Source organism: Staurois parvus, unplaced genomic scaffold, assembly GCF_062004578.1.
Source record: "Staurois parvus isolate SC_StPar_1 unplaced genomic scaffold, SC_StPar_1.0 ptg000122l, whole genome shotgun sequence".
NCBI lineage: Eukaryota > Metazoa > Chordata > Amphibia > Anura > Ranidae > Staurois > Staurois parvus.
Genome location: NW_028317918.1, coordinates 11,286,146 through 11,305,974, shown reverse-complemented (window position 1 = coordinate 11,305,974; position 19,829 = coordinate 11,286,146).

Genomic DNA, 19,829 nt, shown 5'->3' with positions numbered 1-19,829 from the left:
CTCCTCATAGCGCTGTGGTCTGTGTGCTTTATTTGTACAACTGTGTAAAGTATATTTTATGCATGTCTTTATACTAACTTTTTAATGGTGAAAATAAAATAACCAGCTAAACTATAACTCTCTGGTGTGTAGACTCTTTCATTGTATACACTGTTGGTTCCTTGATACACTAGGCTCAGAAAAAGCAAGTTGAATGACCTAGGGTATCATTCAGTCCTTATGATGACTGGAATTACACCACAGAGCAGTAAAATCTGCAGGGAACAACATTAGTGATAGGGTGAATATTGCAATGAGAGCTTTTTTTTTTACTTTTTACAAGCACATGACAAATATTACTTTAAAAGTATCTTGGGGTTTAGGTTTTAACTTATGAAATATTTCGTGAATTTTGGAAATGTAATGTTTTGGCGCATTTTGGGCCTCATGCACATGGACACTTAGCTGTGTTAGCTCTGTGTAAAATCCTCTTAAAATTCTTGGCGTTTTCTGGCACTCAGGGAGCTGAACATGCTACATACAGCTGCTAATACAAGTGCATGGCTGTATACATCTGTGCTTGGGTAAAAGCAGATGGCTTCTGTATCTGCATTTACCAAACATGCGCATTTGGTGCTTCTCTCTGAAAGTCAAAATGAATGCATACTTGCAGAAGTGCTTTAAGCAGGAGCCACCAATATTTGCCTGAGCATGACAATAGCTGTACATGGCATGTGTGGCTTCCCAAGTGACAGAAAGTCACAAGGATTTTACATTTCAGCACACAGTTACTTCTAAGTGTCTATGAGCAAGAGGCCTTATGATCTACATGTTATATTTTAAAGTATGTCCTAACACGTTACAATTAAATCTGTCAGAATATGCAGCGCTATATATAAAAAGGTATCAGCTGAAATAAACAGACAATAATATGTAAAGTAATCATAAACATGCGCTGTGGAGCGCTAACATAATATCAAATGTTCAACGTCTATGATGGTGACGTTCAAAAAGTGCAAGAGTGACATATAGCAATATAATATCACATCCCGCGAAGTGATGATATACAGTCCAATATTGAAATCAAGGTGAAATATAGTGACTCCCGTGATGTTGAATGGATATATAATGCACTAACCAGATAGCGCAAACATGTGCGCCCTTGAGTTGTCAGACCACTCCTGATCATCAGGAACTGGAAAGGTAAGAATCAGGAGATCATCTGGCAAACCAGCAGCACGACAGGTGATCAGCATGTCATCTCTCTCCAAATGATGTGACTCATCCATCCACCAGGGGTCATATTCCAGGTATCATGTATACTCAGCCATCCAGCATGGAAACCTCACCATGGTGGGTATGGGGCACCAAAAAAGGGATCCACATCATCTCAAAATCACAGCAATAGTAAAGATGGCTGGTTAGGCTCCACAGCGCATGTTTATGATTACTTTACATATTATTGTCTGTTTATTTCAGCTGATACCTTTTTATATATAGCACTGCATTTTCTGACAGATTTATTTCAAAGGTTGAGAGGTTGCACCTTCATGCTAGCTGCTCATATTTTATACTAGCGCTCGTATACCCCCCCCTTCTATTATGTTACAATTAAAGGTCCCGAAAATTGGGTTTTATGGTATTCTAAGCTGTAGTGAAAAAGAATAAGCTAACATTAAAATAAACTTCAAAGGAAAAAAAGTCTACAATTCAAACAATATGATTCACATTAAAGAGTTTGTAAAGGTTCATTTTTTTGGAAAATAATAAAGATGTTATGCTTACCTGCTTTGCACAATGTTTTTTCATAGAGTTGCCTTGAAACTCCTCTTATGGGGCTCCATGCCTGCACCTCTTCACCTTAGAATGCACCAATAGCAAGCCACTTGCTATGGAGGCACTCATGCAAGCTCAATTCCTAGCTTGGATGTGTGCAGTTTGGACCCACACACTGCTCCCTCCTCACAAGATTTTATTGACAGCAGCAAGAGCCAATGGCCCCAAAGGGAGTCACACCTTCATTTACTTCAATATTTAAAAAAACCTAAACTAGTATCACTCTGCCTGCCAACCATCTTCAGAGAACGTCCACAATTTCCTGCTTAGTTTGCCTGTCAATCTATTAGAAAGCCTTTACCACCCAGCATCTCTTAACTGCTCACCCCCTTTAGGGTAGATACCTCTTTGTCATTCTACAGCTGTGATCAGTACATTACTTACATATGTATTCTAAAAATGTGTTTACATTGATAGCCTGTTGTGTTTTATTAGGAACAGTTTCACTGTTTTTTTATCTTATCAATGAAATAAAAATTTTGATGTTTTCTTATGGTGCAGTCAAGGCCACCAAGGATCTAAAAACCATCCCTTCAAATGTATAGATTCTCTTAAGACTGGAGTCACATCTTCTGTTCATTGGGTCTTTAAAGGAGTCATTTAAGTATAGGTTCACATGCCATGCTAGTGGTTAGGATGCTGAATCCAACCTAGAGAGAGTGTCCCAGGTCTCCAAATCAGACTGATCAAACGGATATCATTTTGAAAATCTATTAGTCAAACTGGCATTCTTATCTGTTATCTGGTTTATCCCATTCATCCTCTTCATTTTCAAACATTAGAGGAAACAATGAGATTGCCCTGTTAAGACTTGGAAAACAGTTGTAGCTAAATGCCTATCTAATAGTTTGGCAGAACCCTAATTAATATAGTCGTGCATGCTTTCTGCCACAGTCTAGTGAATGAATGGTTTTATTTCTGAATTTTAAGAATGTTTGTTCCCAGACATCTCACTAAAACATGTACCACTGACTAAGTTGGAAGACAGAGTGATCTAGCATGATCTAGAACAATGTTTTTCAACCAGGTTGCTGCGGCACCCTGGGGTACTGAGGCAAAATTACATATAACTGCCCAACTTATAAAACTCTGATAAAAGAGCAATCCTGTGTTAGCTCCTGTGTACAGATAGGAGGGAGAGAGCACAGCCTGCACTTTCTCCTGGCTCTCTACTTCTCCCTGCTGCGATCTGTATTCCTGTCAGCCAGAAGGAGGTGTGGGCTGTGCTCTATTTTTCCTGTCTGTACACAGGAGTTATCACATGATCAGAGAGCCTATACAGGGCTTAGTTATCTCCCCCATCTCCTCCCCACACTACTCCTGTCCTGGCAGCAAAAATAGTGGGTAGAGGGAGCTAATCAAACCCTGCAAAGTCCAATATGAGTGTGTTCTGTGTTATCTTTATTATACACACAGGTGGGAGAGGAGCTGGAGGGAGGAGGGATTCACAGCCCATACCTCCTCCTGCTTTCTCCTCCTCTTTTCCACTGTGACTATTCCAGTAGCAACTAGAGGCATGTGGTGGGATGAGAGATTTAGTGATAGCAAGGGGATTTGGAGGAAGAATAGAAACAAAATTTGTGCTAGGAGAGAGAATGGGGATTGGGGGATGGGGGATTTACAACCTACAGACCACTTAAAGGACAAGGTTATCTTTCTCAAATTGTTACATAGTACACCCATATTTAAGGTGTAACATTTAAACACCAAGTTGTGTTCATTGCCTAAGGAAGAGCTATTTGTTTTGTCTGAAACTATCACAGTATTTGAAACTCTTATATTTTTTGCTTTATGTGCTTATAATTTTTCTGAAGAGTTGCAACCTTTGAACTTGTTTTGATATATCATACATTGTATATATTGTACTGTATAAAGTAGTATCCAAATTTTTATTTAAAATTTGCAGTCTTTACAATGAAGTAGTTTCATGCAAAGCCTGTGACTTTTCTAATCATCAAAAGACTAAATATATACATGTGCACAGACTGCAGCATTAAAGGATAAGTTAATGTAAAAAAAAAAAAAAGAAAAGAAAGCAAATGCACATTTTTGCAGGTAAAAACATGCATTTTTTTTTTCCTCCGGAGCCTACAGAGCATTGCACTCACAATCAGAAAATCATGGGCAGAGCGGTCTATAAGGAGGGGTAAAAGGGGCAGCTGCCCTGGGCCCTGTCATTGTTGTACGCCCGATGCAGCTGCCCATACTTGCCAACTGTCCTGGTGTACATTCTCTTGTCCCTTGAAGTCTTTGACCCGAGTTGTGTCCTGATACCTCAGTGTGAAGTGCTGCCCAGCTCTGCCCTATTGCCATGTACAGATAACTCACCTGTGCAGACTGTGTCAGTATGTAAATAACCATCATTCATATGTAAATAGCTGTGGCAATGTGGCATTCATATGTAAATAGTGGCAGTAATGTGGCATTCACATGAATAATATGCCCTCCTGAGATTCCAGCCACCTTCACCTTTGCTGAATGCTGCCCACTTAGGAAGTAAACAAGGGCATGCTTCTACTGCCAGCACTTGTGGTCACTGAGCCTACCATCAGCCTGTTCTGCAAATGTAAGCAAAGTGTGTGTGGGGGGGGGGGTGGGGGGGTGCAGAGGTAGACAGAAAAGGAATTACAGTTTGGGGTGCACAAGTGAGCACGGAGGGAATGTACAGGGGTAACGAAGGTGGGTGCAAAGATGAGCAGAGGAGGCATGTATAATTAAGGTGGGGGGGAGGGGGTTGGAGTGGAGAGCATGGGGGAGGTTTGGGGTGCAAAGGTAGTAGTAAAATTCAGGATGCAAAGGTTTACTGACTGGGGTGGATAAAGATGTCCATCACACATAGGGCAGACCATTCATTCAATAAGCTGCTCTATGCACTACAAATGTGGGAAAAAGTCCCTTTTTTCAAAATCACACTGAGCCACACATGAACTTTGGTGCATGTGAAAGCGCGCATGTCAGCAGATGTGTGATGGTGTCATTAACAATTAATGGTACTGCTGTGTATCTGTTAAAGGGCAGCATGTTTCTGTGGTGTCAGGAAAGCGATTTTGCATGAGTTCCTGACACGCACAACTGTGAACATAAGTTAAATGTCTCATTTATGTTGCTGGTAAGTGTATATCTTCTCATTACATTGGGGCATGGTGTAGAATCATTTCATTCACACTAGTGGTCAGTGTGAATGTCCCCCTTATATTGGTGGAGAGTGTAAATCCCTCCTTATATTGGTGGTCTTTGTGAGTGCTCATATTACTTTAGTGGTTAGTTTAAATCCCCTTTACATTAATGGCTAGTGTAGAAACTCCTTTTTTTTATTGGTAGCCAGTAAAAAAAATCCCAACTTGCATTTGTGGCCAGGATCAAAGACTCCCTTACGTTGTTAGTATGTGTAGAAGCCTCCCTTAAATTGGTGCTAAGTGTAAATTCCCCTTTACATTGGTGGCCAGTGTCAATTCTTCATTACATTGGTGGTCAGTGAAAATTCCCCATTACATTGGTGGGCCATGCAAATTCCCCATTATAGTCGTGGTCAGTGTATATTTCCATTTACATTGGTGGTAAGTGCATAATTGCCCTTACATTGGTGGTCAGTGTAATTCCCCCTCTTACATTGGTCATCAGTATAGAAATGTCACCTCCCATTTTCATCCAACACTGCCACAATCCCATCCCCCCCAAGCACTGGCTTTGATTCCATCCCCCCACTAACACTGTCACTCGTCTCATCCCCCAGCACTGCCATTTATCCCATTCCCCCACCAATGCCATTGATCCCATCAACCTCTCAGCACTGCCACTGATCACACCCCCCCCCCCCGCCTTGCAACTCATCCCAGGAGTCCTAGGATCCCTAGGAGATTTCTGTATATTAATGGTTCCCCTTACTGCCTCAGTCTGTAACCTTCAGCAACCAATCAATGAGACGTAACTAAGTGCTGTAATCTTTAGCAACCAATCAGTGAGCTGTAATGATGTGCTGTAACCTATAGCAATCAATAAGTAAGTAGTAATGATGCACAGTAACCAATATCACCCAATCAGTGAGCAGTAATAATGTGCAGTAACCTCTAGCAACCTCTAGCAACCAATCAGTGAGTGGTAATAATGTGCAATGACCTCTAGCAACCAATCAGTGAGTGGTAATAATGTGCAGTAACCTCTAGTAACCAATCAGTGAGTGGTAATGATGTGCAGTAATCTCTAGCAACCAGTGAACTGTAGTGATCTGCTGTAATCTCTATCAACCAATCAATGAGCAATAATGATGTGCAGTAACCACTAGTAACCAATCATTGAGCAGTAATGATGTGCAGTAACCTCTAGCAGCCAATCAGTTAGCAGTAATGATGTGCATAAACCTCTAGCGACCAATAATTCAGCAATAATGATGTGCAGTAACCTCTAGCAGTCAATCAGTGAGCGGTAATGATGTGCAGTAACCTCTAACAACCAATCAGTGACCAGTAATGATGTGCAGTAACCTTCTAGCAACCAATTAATGAGCAGTAATTATATGCAGTAATCTCTAGCAACTGATCAGCAAGCAGAAATCATGTACAGTAAGCTCTAGTAAATAATCAGTGATTGGTAATAATGTACAGTAACCTCTAGTAACCAATCAGTGAGTGGTAATGATGTGCAGTAATCTCTAGCAACCAGTGAACTGTAGTGATCTGCTGTAATCTCTATTAACCAATCAATGAGCAATAATGATGTGCAGTAACCTCTAGCAGCCAATCAGTTAGCAGTAATGATGTGCATAAACCTCTAGCGACCAATAATTCAGCAATAATGATGTGCAGTAACCTCTAGCAGTCAATCAGTGAGCGGTAATGATGTGCAGTAACCTCTAACAACCAATCAGTGACCAGTAATGATGTGCAGTAACCTTCTAGCAACCAATTAATGAGCAGTAATTATATGCAGTAATCTCTAGCAACTGATCAGCAAGCAGAAATCATGTACAGTAAGCTCTAGTAAAAAATCAGTGATTGGTAATAATGTGCAGTAACCTCTAGTAACCAATCGGTGAGTGGTAATGATGTGCAGTAATCTCTAGCAACAAGTGAACTGTAGTGATCTGCTGTAATCTCTATTAACCAATCAATGAGCAATAATGATGTGCAGTAACCTCTAGCAGCCAATCAGTTAGCAGTAATGATGTGCATAAACCTCTAGCGACCAATAATTCAGCAATAATGATGTGCAGTAACCTCTAGCAGTCAATCAGTGAGCGGTAATGATGTGCAGTAACCTCTAACAACCAATCAGTGACCAGTAATGATGTGCAGTAACCTTCTAGCAACCAGTTAATGAGCAGTAATTATCTGCAGTAATCTCTAGCAACTGATCAGCAAGCAGAAATCATGTACAGTAAGCTCTAGTAAATAATCAGTGATTGGTAATAATGTGCAGTAACCTCTAGTAACCAATCAGTGAGTGGTAATGATGTGAGCAATGGAGATAGCAACTGATCAGCAAGCAGAAATCATGTGCAGTAAGCTCTAGCAACTAATCAGTGAGCCATAATGTGTGCTGTAACCTCTAGCAACCAGCCAGTGAGAGATAATGATATGCTGTAACCTCTGCTAACCAATCGCAATTGCTGCCTGATCAGCTACAGGAAAATATGTTGAGTCTAGCTGCTATTTATTTTATGACTCAGAGCAAGTGAAGAGTGAATTTGCATGGGGGGCACAAGAAGTTGTTTTCCCAGGGTCCAATCAGAATTAAAGACAGCCCTGATCATGGGTGCAATGTCAGGCACCTGCAGACACTCAGCACAGCTGTCTGCCCATACCTTCCGTAGAGGCAGACAGTTGCTGAAGTTCAGGAAGAGTACTGAACTATGAGGGTGTTCATTAGCACCCCCACAGTTCATTGAGGACTACAAACTATCTGTCATGGTGGCAGATGGGACTTGTGGTTAATTCATTTACAGATCTGTGTGAATGAATGATGCAGCTGTGTGTGGGGAGCCCTACACAGCTGCTCTGTTTATAATTCATGACAACTGGTGTGGGAGAGGATTCCCTACCCGCTGTCACATGGTGGGATCAGGGAGGGTGGGGAGAGGTGCACTGTAACATGTTACACCCTAAATAAAGGTGTTACCAAAGTTGAACATAACCTTTACACTAATTCTAAGAATTCAAGTTTTGGGACAGCGTACATGACAGAGAAATATTTCTCTTCTTTATTTTATCATGAGTGCATTTGTCTGTACAACATTGCAAGATATGAAATAGTGCATTGATACTTTTTTACTCTTTCATGGCTAAAATGTACAATATTTAAAGTATGTGCAATTCCAGTTTTGTCTTGAAGCATCCTTGTGGCACTATGTATAATAAATGAGATTCCACATTGAATCAAAAATAGTCTCAGTGAACATAAATTCACAGCTAGGTGTTAGAAGAGAGAATTGCCCATGCCAGCATATTTCTGTGTGAGAAGAAAAAAATAACCAAATCACAGATGGGGCCATGCAAGTGGCAAGAAAAGCAGAACAGAAAATTACACAGGTATTGCTAAGCAAGCTTGTTATACCATGCCCATGGTGTTGAGTGTGATGTATCCATTATTTTAAAATGGTCTCTTTTTTAACTTGGAGCAAGGAGTAAAGGATAACAGCTTAATACATACAGTAGTTGACATTGATAGGTGTGAAATAGTTTACTTTTAAAATATTAAAGTGGTTGTAAAGGCTCAAGGTTTTTTACTTTCATGCATTCTATACATGAAGGTAAAGAAAACCTACTGTGTGCAGCAACCCCCTTAGTGACACCCCCCCCCCCCCACAATATTTACCTGAGCCCCATAGCAATCCAGAGATGTGCAGCAAAGCCTCAGCTCTCCACGGACTCTCCCTCCTCATTGGCTGAGACATCCAGTGAGCCAATGAGGAGAGAGGGGGGTGGGCCGGGCTCTGTGTGTGAATAGACATGCAGAGCAGTGGCTCAAGAGTGAGCCTGCTTGGGTGCCCCATAAAAAGCTGCTTGCTCTGGGGGCACTTGGCAGTATGTGGGGTTAGGTTTATTATGTGTGACTTTTTTTTCTTTTTCTTGTTATACACTCTACCCAGGGTATCGTATAAATTAGATCAATAGGAAGGAGGGAGGTTATCTGTATGGTTAAGCATATTGGGGTTGAGGATTGTCTCCTTACATATATCTCCCTGCATTTTCCAGACCATTTAGCTATGCGAATTCTTTTCAGTATTTTAGGTTGGAAATGTACTTGAATGATACCTTAATTACTGGAGTTGGAGTTCACTTTGCTCCTCTCCCTTCCTAACTGATGAGGCTCTTACGCCTCCGGAGCATTAGAAATTGCAGTTCATTACCTCTCTGAACCTCCCGTATTTCCACACCCACCTACTCTTGGTGCATAGATAGTGGGTCTCATAGCTAGTCTGGTTCGCCAGTGGAATATTTATTTTTACTAAGTCATTATGCTCATATTGGCAATGCAGTTAGTGTTGGTATCACATTTATATCTGTCACAAAATTTCTTTAATATATTCTTAGTACATTTTCATTTGGTTTCTCTGCTGACTGACTTGTTTGTGATTTCCTTTTCAGGAACTCATGGGTTGCAGGCCAGAGATTCTGTTATTAGGGGGCGGCTGATATACCTATAGATATGCTGTCTCCCTTTTGCAAAAAGTTGAGATGTTAACCTTACAGTTAATCTACTAGAAGCTCCCCATCTGTTTGATTAATTGCTGCACTCCTTGAACTGCCATATTTGCATTCAGAGTGGTTTAGTATCTACACATTTGATTTTGTTTTTCCCACCTTTCTTCTCCTTTCCCCCTTCTTCTTTTCCCCTTTTTTTTTTCCTGGTCCAGATTCTAGGCTGAAACTTTTCCATTGATCTACCATGGCTTCTCAGCAGAGACGTAATAAGTCAGTAAAACAGCCCATTGTATAGGTTCTGTAACACCGAAATGATCAAATCCACACACGAGCCATCAATGCGGGCTGATGTACAGGTACATTAGACCGTATTAGCAAAGCTTCCCATCCTCCCTCTATGCACAATAGACGGACGTTAAGAGTTTAATGTCACATTGGACTCAAATGTAGTACAACAGTGCATATGCCAATTTCCATTCATCTGGCAACTAGAAACCATCAAGTACTAGGGCATACAATTGCTGGCTGATCTTCAGACACTGTACACACAGAATTATCCGCCAATTCTCACATTAATCCAACTGGATCTAAAACGTTGGGATTAATCGCACTTTTCTTGGTTTGGCAGGGTAGCAATCATAAAAATTTATATTTTACCATGTCTGCTGTACATTTTCCAGACAGTTCCCATGAAACTTACATTTTCACATCTTTACGTATTGATTTTTACTTCAGTTTAATTTACCTTCAGTTCCAAACCTCCCCAATTTAGCTGTAAAAACCTTACAATTCCTTACAAACAAGGAGGCATAGGCTTGCCAGATATCAAGCCCTACTACAGGGCTTGTCATTTTGCAAGACTTGTTGACTTGCTTCTTCATAGTGCTTAGAAAGACTGGATCTCCATCAAAGAAACTTGTGTGCCTAGCCCATTAGCTTCACTTCCCTGGGTGGTCATTGGAGGCAAACAGATCCAAAATATGGGTCATCCTCTTGTAATGGCATCCCTGAGCTGAGCTTCTTTCAAAAGATGTGCCATTCTTTTAGAATCTCATCTATCATGGGTCCTAGAACACCACTGAACTTTAATCCAGACTTATTGCCTGGTATTGAGGGGGAACTTATGATTTCCTTTCTACCCAAGGAGCGATTGGAGGCCAATAAGTTTTTTGAGAAAGGGTATTCAAAGATAAAGATCAGTTGAAAGACCTAATTGACACTCTCTCTTTACCTTGGTGGCTCTATCTCCAATTGAGGCATTTTCTGAATTCTTCCCAAAGACGACATTTGTTTGGTAGGTCTCTTACAAGCTACAAAAAACGATGCTGTTCTACGGTTGCTCCCCACAACATCACTTGATCTCCATGATCTATTTGTTCTTCTTTGATGACTTTTCACCTGTCTCTTAGGACAGTTATAGCTTAGGAAAGAGTCCTCAATCAATTCTTAACAGAAAAGAACTGGCAAGCAGCATTTGCTGTAATTCATACAGGTTCTGGTAATGTGACCACTCAAGAGTGCAATTTAAAGTGTTCTCCCATTGGTATAGAACTCCAGATATCCTTCATAAAATGTTCCTAAATACGTCAGACCACTGTTGGCATTGCAGATGTGAAGTGGGCAATATGCTCCATATCTGGTGGTAATGCCCATTGATTGCGTCTTTTTGGATCAAAGTGCATGCTCTGGTCACACACATAATGACCTTTGTCCTGGACTTTTGTCCACCCCAATATTTATTCCATCACTTATCTGTCAAGAACTCTTTGTGCTGCAGCTTGAATGTGTATTCCAAATCATTGGAGTACAAGCACTGTACCAACTTTGAAAGAATGGATAATCCCTGTTAAAAGATTAGCAGAAATAGAGGAATTGATTCATGTTGCCAGGGATGCCCTCTATAAATATTCTCAGTGCTGGGAATGTTGGCTTTATTTTCTGACCACCAAGGAGTATAGAGATATCTGGAAGGGCTCAACACGACAAGTAGGGATTCTGCTGATTCCTGACCTGGGTCTTTTTCTGGGTTGCCTTAAATATCACTATGCCGGGTCAACACCTTAATGATGTGTTGAAGAGTTCATTTGACATGCTGTAGACTACATTGTCTCTCGCTTCCTTTGCTCATGTGAGTATATGGTTGCAAAATGGTGGAACTACTGGAATCTGGCTGGGGGTCCTCTTTCTTTGTCCTTCTCTTTCTCTCCTTTCTATTTCTTTCTTCTATCCTTTTTCTTTACTCATTTTACCACAGAACCTAGGATGCTTCGAGGATAATTTTCTGTTAACCTATTTCCTTAGCATTATTTTTTATGATAATTTAGGGATTGCAGCAAATGAAAGCCTTTTAGAACACAGATATTACACTCTTTTGCCTGGTGTTATGATCATTCAGAGTGTTTGTGCACTGCTCAAAAAAATTAAAGGAACACTTTGAGAACACATCAGATCTCAATGGGGAAAAATATCATGCTGGATATCTATACTAATATGGACTGGGTAATGTGTTAGGAACATAAAAATGTCCCATCGTTTGATGGAAATGAAAATTATCAGCCTACAGGACTTAATTCAAAGACACCCCAAAAATCAAAGCGAAAAAATGATGCAGCAGGCTAGTCTATTTTGCTGAAATTTCATTGCAGCAACTCAAATTGGTACTCAGCAGTTTGTATCACCCCCACATGCTTGTTTGCATGCCTGACAATGTCAGGGTATGCTCCTAATGAGACGATGAATGGTGTCCTGGGATATTTCCTCCCAGATCTGGACCAGGGCATCACTGAGCTCCTGGACAGTCTGAGGTGCAACCTGGCATCATTGGATGGACCGAAACATAATATCCCACAGGTGTTCTGTTGGATTTAGGTCAGGTGATCGTGGGGGCCATTCAATGGTATCAGTTCCTTCATCCTCCAGGAACTGCCTGCATACTCTCACCACATGAGGCCGGGGATTTACATACACCAGGAGGAACCCAGGACCCACTGCACAAGCGTAGGGTCTGACAATAGGTCCAAGGATTTTATCCCAATACCTAATGGCAGTCAGGGTGCCATTGTCTAGCCTGTAGAGTTCTGTGCATCACTCCATGGATATGCCTCCCCAGACCATCACTGACCCACCATCAAAATGGTCATGCTGAACGAAGTTTCATGCAGAATAACATTCTCCATGGCTTCTCCAGACCCTTTCACATCAGTCAGATGTGCTCAGGGTGAACCTGCTCTCATCTGTGAAAAACACAGGATGGCAGTGGTGGACCTGTCAATTATGGTATTGAAAGGCAAATGCCAATTGAGCTTTATGGCACTGATCAGGGAGCACAGGGCCCATTAGAGGATGTTGGGTCCTCAGGTCACCCTCATAAAGTCTGTTTCTGATTGTTTGGTCAGAGACATTCACACCAGTGGCCTGCTGGAGGTCATTTTGTAGGGCTCTGGCAGTGCTCATCCTGTTCCCTCCTTGCCCAAAGGAGCAAAAATTGATCCTGCTGATGGGTTAAGGACCTTCCACTTCCCTGTCCAGCTCTCCTAGAGTAACTGCCTGTCTCTTGGAATCTCCTCCATGCTCTTGAAACTGTGCTGGGAGACACAGCAAACCTTCTGGCAACGGCACGTATTGATGTGCCATACTGGAAGAGTTGAATTGCCTGTGCAACCTCTGTAGGGTCCAGGTATCACCTCAAGCTACCAGTATTGACACTGACCCTAGCCAAATGCAAAACTAGTGAAAAACAGTCATAAAAGATGAGTAGGGGAAAAAAAGGTCAGTGGCCTCCACCTGTAAAACCATTCCTTCTTTGGGGGTCATGTCATTGTTGCCCATCTAGTGCACCTGTTGTTAATTTAATTAACACCAAAGCAGCTGAAACTGATTAACAACCCCCTCTGCTACTTAACTGACCAAGTCAATATCCCAGGAGTTAAACTGATCTGATGCCATACTCTGATTAAAAAGTGGTCCTTTAATTTTTTTGAGCAGTGTAGTTATGAAACAAAGCTCTCATATTTTTGTGTCTGGTTCTGACTATTTCATAGTATATTTTCATGACTTTACGCTTTGGATTATGTATATTTCAAGGAAATTTTATGTCACACTGTATTTTTCTCTTTAATTGAATAAATATATACATTATTTATGAAAAAATGTACAATTCCTTCAAATAACATGCCTGGGGAGTGTCCTGATCCTTCCAGTAAGGGGATATGAACAGAAAGTGTATAGAAAGTGCTGCATCATCACTTCATTTACAAAGGAAAAATGTTTTAACTTTGCCAGCAAATTACTTTGATTGTTGTCATTGTCTGTTACTCATTGAGAAAAAAAACAGGCAACAGACCCCTGCAAGAGTCCTCTGTGATTTTTTTGGGGGACCTTTGGATGGATTTGTGTGCTGTTTTTATTTTAAAAAGCTGTCTAGTTAAAATCTATATGTTCTAGCCTTGTTTCATCAATGGAAACTGTTAGGTCTGATGTGTCTGTGCTACCTAGTATCTTCCACAGCTATTAAACCTTTCCCTGTCCTCCAGGAGCAAGCACATCTCTCAGGAAGAGAGCTCTTTAAATATTTACAAATATCTCATTTTTCACCTCCTACATCCATGTCCAATCTGACCTCACAAGCAAATCCATTTTTGAGAGCATGTGTGCTTCCGGCCCAAATCCTCCTTGCATTATTTCTAACTATATGTTGATCTTACTCCACTCCAGGAGCCTCTCACTTATCCGGTTATGCTAGTAAATGGGTCCATGACCTGGGAGTTCAGTTGAAGCGATCGTATTGGGATGGGATTTGGGCAAACGAACTGCAATGTCATAATGCACTGGTATCTGGTCCCAACAAGAATTACTTCATTTCTACCCACCAATTTTCCTGAGTGTTTCTGGGGTTGCAGAGAATGAGGCACACATGCTCATATACAGTATGGTGGGTGAGTCCCACCAGCAGCAGTTTTGGTCTTTAAAATTATGTCCACCTTACTCAAGATCAGTGTCACACCTTACCCTGCATTCACTTTAATAAACCATTGTGCTCTAGATCATATGAGAGCTTAGCTGAAAATTGCAATACAGGTTCTGAAAGCTTCCAAACAAACAGTTGCAAGGTCCTGGAAGACTCTGACTCTTTGCACCCTAGAGACCAAAAACAGAGTCACACAGGCTATGATTGATAGTAAGATTGAGGCCACCCTGACAGATACAGTCTCCAAACACCTTAAGCTTTGGCAACCTGAGGGGAGTTAACTTTTTACCATCTGGTTTTGATTCTTCTCTACTTGAGCCCTGACCTCATATCTCTACTGAATGTAGTGATCATGTCTTTGACCTCCTTTCATCATCTCTTATTCCCCCCATTCCTTCTTTCATTTTCTGTTCTTTTCTCCCTTTCCTCTCTCTATCTGAGGAGATTTTGCACTAAAGTTTTATTTTACACTTTGATCCATGAAATGCCTAGATTGGCTGTTTGGCATTGCTATTACCGTTATTGTGTTTTGTCTAATCGCATTTCATGGAGCTTAGTGCTCCGGTAATTTGATCTTGTAAATCATTAATAATTACTCTATACATTAGTATGTTAGTCCATTGCGCAGCATACTGATCTGTGTATTGTGTCTCAAGTGGTTAGAAGTCCCACCTTTTATTGTAAACTTTAAATTGATGTTATGTACACTTTATTTTTTTGAACAATAAAATAATTGAAGAAGAAAAATTGTATGTTTGTTTCTTTGTAAATGTAGTTTTTACTGTAGCACATTCTAGAGTTTCCCAGGAAATCCATACAAGACCTTAAATCTGAGCATGCAGCCTGAGTGGCTATGAAAGAGGATGAGCGTGTCCCCCTCCTCATGAACCATACCACATTACATGCCCTCTTCATGGGGGATCCCCCTGGGAAAGCATTTTGTCCTGGTTTTGCTAAGGGCAAGGGTATCTTCCTTACAACCTTTGTCCAGCGATTGTGGTGCTCTGTGAGTGGGGAGCTTATTGAAATCTGGAAGCTCCTTGTAATAATTTCAGGGCCCCCAGATACCTCCCCCATGTGAATGAGCATAGGATACATATTACCCCAAATTTATTCACAAAAAAAAATGTAAACTAGAAATAAATACACCAAAACTTTTGATAAGTCTTTTATTAAAAATAGAGATACCAAAACGTCCAATGACACTCCAAAAATAAAAAAATCAGAGGACTTGGCACATATGACCAATCTTGATGGTGACACCAGTCGAATAACAGCTCCCTGAGCTGTCATTGTATATGTAAGGGAAGGGCAGGGATAGTCGTGGTCATGACCATATTTGCCACATTTGGGCAGTAGTGTCACTGCTATCCCCACCCCTTTACTTAAAAAGGGATTCCCCATGATGTCCGCAATTTCTAGGGACATGGGGCCACTGGACATAATTGGAAGTGATCTTACTCCCCTTTGCTTATGACCGCGGCATCCTTAGGAACCAGTGACAGCAGAGAGCTGTTTTATATAGAAGTGATAGAAATATAATTTCTATATATGAAGCACAACTCCCAATGAACAAGAGTTCAAACACCTGAACAGGCAAAGTTCAGTCTGAACCTATATTTGAACCAAATTTTCAGCTCATCCCTAATTTGTACATCTTTCACGGGTATACAGTGATTAATGATACACATTATTAAGATATTAAATATTTCAAATTAACCTCCTATGTTGGTTATACATTATATTTACATACATCTCTGCTTGTTTTTCTCCACTTAAAACACAAACCCCCTCCATACAATGGTGGATAAAGAGAGAGAAAGAGAGAGAGATGCAGATCCATCCAAACCAATACAGTATCTTCAAAACATTTATACAAAGTTGTTGTTATGATAGATTTTTTATATTCATACTATGAGGCATCAGCATAACATTTAAATAAAAGGAAAATAAATATGTTTAGGTTTAGCTTGTTGTGTAATAAGCAGTAGTTATTATAAGTGGTCATATGTTTCATGTCATATATTTGATGTCAAAATCATTATCTAGGTCACCTCAGTTAAATCTGTCTGCGAATATTTAGAATTTAAAGGGTCTTAAAATAATCACCCCCAAGGTTATTGAAACCACCTATAAATAACAAAAGGGCATAATTAGGAAAAAGGTTGTTTAATAATTTCAGAAATCAGTGATGATGTTCTTGACCAAAAACATCACCCATAATCCCTGGCTGGTTCATAAACACTAGCTGGCTGGGGTCCTGTAATCTTGTTGCAGTAATATGGTGGAATGACATCATGAGTTGTTGTGGCAGTTAATCATTTTGAATAATGAGGATTTACATTGCTGGATGATGTTTTGGATTTTGAATTTACATTGAGAGACATTGTTTACCTTTGTTGGGGGAAATTTTTTAATAAAGGACTTTTTCCAAGGTGTTAGTGTGTTTATTTACTTTTTAACTCTTCCTACAAATAAGTAATATGTATAGGTGAGCCCAAAGTACCCACCTTCAGTTCACAGCAGGTTTGGAAAACATTGCCAAAGTTAAGTTCCCGAAGTCAATGAGAGCTAAAACCTTAAAATCAGTAATTTTCATTGTCTGAGTTGATAGGCAAGGAACTGTCAAATAAGGATTATGGGAAGCTGAGAAGTGGCTTTGGGGACATGTACCAATGAAAAAAAAAACATTTAATTAATTATTCAGTGGGGAATTGGTCTTTTCAAATAGAAAAAAGAGAAACATGGAAAAAACAAAAATGCTTCAAATTACATTGCTTATGGACGGCATCAGCAACACTATATTGTGGCACCACATAAACTGCAAGTGTAGTAATTTAAATTACCTGTACTGTATTTATTGGCTTACAAACAGCAGCAGTAACCCAATAGGGTTGACTGACCATATCATAAAATATATACCTTGAAAAAAAGTTAAGCTAACACTATCAAGTGCATCAAAACAAATCATGTAGCATAGCTTGTGATCTTCTTTTCAGTCCCACAATGTTTACAATGTCAACCTAGAGTGCACCATAAACCCACATTCCAGAGATGAGGTAGTTGTTAAGGCAAACAAAAAATAGTACACTGCAATGTTTCAGAGACAGCAGCAAAGCATATTCTACTGTAGCTAAAGGATACGTAGGCAGTTTGGTGCCCAGGGCAGCAATGTGAGAGGGAAAAATACTGTAAGTAATTGTTTAAGAAAAAAATGAGTAGCTCTACATTATGCAAACATTTGTACTTGTCCACTATGTTAGAGTGAAAGATAAGGCCTAAGTTATTCTAAAACAATAATCCATATATTATGTCACAACCAAGAGCCAGAAATATCCTGCTACACACCATGTGCATCATGGGAGACAGAAGGTTGTATATGTATAACATTAGAGTGAAATTTTCTAGATGCACAAAAAAAGGTTTGTTGGGCAATCTGTACACCTTTTTAGCCAAGATGCTATGTCAAAGGTTTTTTTGATAGCCACAATAAGACAACAGGCAGATTTAAAGCCCCAAAAAATGATTGTCTATTTCCCAGTATTAATAACCAAAAAAAATGTACGGACTTGCAGCACACCTTTTAAGACTTTCTTGGACAGGCTGCAATTTCCAAGGGATATCAAACACATTGCATTTGGAAATAAATATATATATATATACTTTTTTTTTCTTGTTCAATTTTTTTTTTACGGAAAGTTTAACGTACTGTATCAGGATACAAACATAAACCAGTATGAGATAAGATGCAGCCAAACAGGCTGAAAACAACAAAAAGAGGTATATTATACATAACCAAAATTGTTACAATATATGGTACAGAGTGTTTAAACAGGGCGAGAAATTACTCATAAGCGAATGACAAGACAAGCTGGAGGCACGAGCTTCTAAGTTTGAGCTAGTTATAGTAAAATAAATTGCTTACCCTGGGGCCTATGAGTACCTAGCTGCGATGGGGCGAGAGGCTGTAACACTATGCTTCCACCACGGAAGTACCCATAAACTGCATGAAAGAACCCATGGGAAGAATATGGGATAGAACAGTAGTCAGAGAGGGGGGGGAGTGGGGGGGTGTGTGAATGTGAAGAGTGGAGGGGGGGGATATAAATGTAAAGACAAAGATAAAGGAATACAGAGAATTCCCCTAGGAGGGGCCAGTACCACAATCATCTGGAGTGACTTAGGTTGTTTAACATGTGGCTGAGCCATCATGGTAGCAGCAAAGTATCATCAAAATCCAAGGGCAAAAAGTGAGTGACCCAAGGTTTCCAGAATTTTTCATAGGTGGGTACTCTGTCCAGAAGGGTTGCTTAGATTTTGGCATGAATCATCAATTGTGTAATCCTGTGCTTCATTGTAATAATATTTAATAAGGATGACTTCCAAGCCTTCGCTAAGGTTTATCTAGCGGCAGTGGTGATTTGGAATAGAAGTTTGAATTGGCGGTGGGTAAGACTCAAGGGTTTGTTGTTCAGTAGAGCCACCATGGGATCAGGTATTAGTGATACTTCAAAGAGTGTTGAGAGGATCTGAAACACTGCAGACCAAAAAGGTCCGTACTATGGGCATTCCCACCACATGTGTACCCTGTTTAGTACATCCTCAAAAGCACTGCAGAGGGTATTGTGGGAGAAACTTAGAGATCCTATCTGGGACCAATTACCATCTGGTTAGCACCTTATATTTGGTTTCCATAGATATAATGTTAGAGGAGGATGATTTTGTTGCCTCCAAGATATGGCACCAAGTGTCATGATCTAGAGTAATATTAAGACTTCTGTCACGTACCTGATGGGAGACTGAATTGATGGGGTCGGCCTCACTTGTGTCACTAGCCCTGACCCCGCTGAGGTTGGAACAGAGGGAGTCTAGGGACCAGGGGGACAAGAGCGCCAGTGGTTGTTTTTTGCAGCTCTTGCAGATGATGATCTTGGAAGGCAGATGATCCTCTGATTTAGGCCCCGTAATAACAGACAGAGCAGGTTCTGTGGATTGCCAGACGTGCAGCAGAGCAAGGTAGGTAGCAAGGACAAGAGACTGGAGCAGGGCCATAGGATAGCCAGGGTCATCAACAGTCGGGCAGCGCGGTACAGAATCAGAAGGAAAATCCAAAGTCAGGAGCAGAGCCGAAGTCAGGAACCAGGAGCAGGAGAGTAATCGAAGTTGGGTCAGGAACAAGCCAGGTTGGTAACGGAGGAATCGTACAGGAACAAGCAGGACACAGTGGGGGGGGGGGGAGCTGAAGACCAGTCAGCACTGAACCTGAGCAGAGGCACTCCTTAAATGGGCCATCTGGTGCCAATCTTCGCCGTGCATGTGTATATGCACGTGTGTGTGCGATCGCGCGTTCCTGTGCGCATGCGCACAACCGGCAATTCTTCTGCAGGAATTACTATGCGCATGCGCGT